General features: G+C 48.9%; 1 long non-coding RNA gene across 1 annotated transcript; it reads left to right on the top strand.

Annotated features, from left to right (window-relative positions):
- The first annotated feature begins 1,264 nt into the window (after positions 1-1,264).
- LOC120967485 (uncharacterized) lies at positions 1,265-1,849 on the top strand. The gene is made up of 2 exons (XR_005761249.2): positions 1,265-1,376; positions 1,465-1,849. It is a non-coding gene; the product is annotated as an uncharacterized lncRNA (long non-coding RNA).
- The last annotated feature ends 427 nt before the right edge of the window (positions 1,850-2,276 follow it).

Here is a 2,276-nt window from a genome sequence, read left to right as displayed (position 1 = left end):
AATTCCAATTGCGACAGAAGGTAAATACCGTGCCCCCATCGGGGCATTTCAGTCATTTCGCGTAGGGAGGTATAAAATGCGGCCACTCCTGTGGCGGAGACCTAGCCGCCGCCTCTCTCCCGCACTCGCGCCCCCTCCCTCGCCCGCCCCGCCCCGCCCCGCTCGCCCGCCCCGCCCTGCCGTCCCGCCTCGCCCATCCCGCTCGCAGTGGCAGCCGATGCCCCGCGGCCTCGCCAGCCCCGCCCCGTCCGTCCCGCTCGCCGTGGCCGATGCCGCGCCGCGCCACCCCGCCCGTCCCGCTCGCCGTGGACGATGCCCCGCCGCCCCGCCCCGCCCGTCCCGCTCGCCGTGGCCGATGACCGCACCACCAGGGACCGCGGCCACACGACGAGGAGGCCTAGACCCTGGCGCAGACCCAAGCTCCCGAGCGGCAACAGCGGGCAGATCCCTCCTCATCGCGGAGCCCCTCCTGCCGGCGCCACGCCGCGCTGCGATGCTGCTCGCCGCTGCTCTGATCTGACCGGGTGGGGACCCATCTTTGGTTCGATTTGCTCTTCCCCTTCTCACTGCTCTTCCCCCTCTCACAGATGGCCATGAGCTTGGTTTCTTCCTCATGCAGGTAGGCCGGGTAGGCTCCTCGTCGGCGTCGGCTTCCCCTGCCTGCCACTCCTCTCCTCTGATGGAGTTGACCTTTGCTGGAGCGGACAAGTTTGGATGCCCCTGCACCTTTGGTGGTGGGCTAGGTAACCCCCCCTAATGCTCTCTCTTTCTGTAATGTATCCATGTCCATCTGTACGCATTTCAAGCAGGGGGCAAGCAGCTAGCAAAATACTGAATACAAAGCTCTTTGTTGTGTTTTACCAAAATACTGAATAACAACATTACATAGTGATTTGGATTTTTCTTGTCTTTTATAAAGGTGGAATCTGAGCCTTCCTGTTGAGGAGATGTTGATGTTTAGCTAGATTCCATCGAAAGAAAATTTTGTTGTCTTTCTTGCTTTGTTGGGTACCTAGCCTTTTATTTGTCATGGAGGAGGACAGTTTTATCTGGGAGCCAGGGCCTTTTGTTCCTTTGCATGGTTAGCTTTTCCCCCTGTACTCAAGTGGTAGGAGTTTAGGTATGGAATTGTTCTTTTTATCTGTTGTTCTTGCATGTTGGAGTGTAGTGCCAGATTAGCTGCCAACTTTGTTTGGGTCTGGCTAATAACATGGTAAATAGCTGAAATGGTCTATACCGATTCATTTTCTTGCCTAATTAGAAATAACTCCCCATTTTGATTTCTTCGATTTTTTGGACAGCGGCCCCTCCTCTTCTCCACGAGCAAGCATTGTCGGCCATCGCCCCGTCTCTTCTACTCTCCGGTCGCTGTGGAGGTGGGTGGTTGATGTTTGTTCCTTATATTGGTAATGTGGGTGAGTTGATTTGTGTCTGATTTGTGCGTTTTCATCTTGATCTGTTTAGCGGAGCCCTTGAAGCATTCGAATGGAGCACATATAGGCATTCTCCCTCTCCCTTTTGTGGGTTTACCTATTCATCCGCTCAAGATCTATTCGATTAAATATGTTGATCTGTTCATCCTCTCGGCTCAGGAAGCAACTCATTTTGGATGAGAACAATATATAATTTTGTGACTTTGTCAGGTGTCAGGTTGTCCTTTCTGCTTCTATCTGATTGTGTATAGGTAGTTGGCTGTGTTTTGGGTACTGATATGGTTTAGTTAAGGCCATATTTTTGGTTAATGCCAGATCTAATTGGAGGTTTAGTTCAGTTAAAAAGATGATGCCATGTGACATTCAGTATTTATGTCCATATTTCAGATCATATGCAAATAAACTATTTAAATGGACACTGCAGTTCACACTCTCTCCCTGATGTTAACTCTATTCTGTTGGATAAAAGTAACAGAGGCAGCATGTATGTTGCATTGAGTTACTTTTTTTATTTATAAAATGAATTATTTATGTTTTCTCTAGTAAGTTTTATGTTGTAAATATTGTGGAAAGAGTACATAAAAATGAGCCATGAATCAATAGGTATGCACACTCTGTGGTACAATAAAAACAATTCTTTTACGTCAATCCTGAGAAATATAGTGCCTTTCCTCCTCAATGCTTAGTAGATCTATGTTATGCTTTAATGTAATCTCAAGCCAGAACGAATTTCCTTGACTCGGCTTTATTTTCCCTCGGTTCGCCTGCAGTTGAGGTACACCTGGCTGTCCAACTAATGGATCAATTTTTACTTTTGACTTGCAGTATGCATATGATTGGATA

Source organism: Aegilops tauschii, chromosome 6 (genome assembly GCF_002575655.3).
Source record: "Aegilops tauschii subsp. strangulata cultivar AL8/78 chromosome 6, Aet v6.0, whole genome shotgun sequence".
NCBI classification, from domain to species: Eukaryota; Viridiplantae; Streptophyta; class Magnoliopsida; order Poales; family Poaceae; genus Aegilops; species Aegilops tauschii.
Note: the sequence above shows the minus strand (reverse complement) of the source record. Positions and strands in the feature narration are given on the sequence as shown.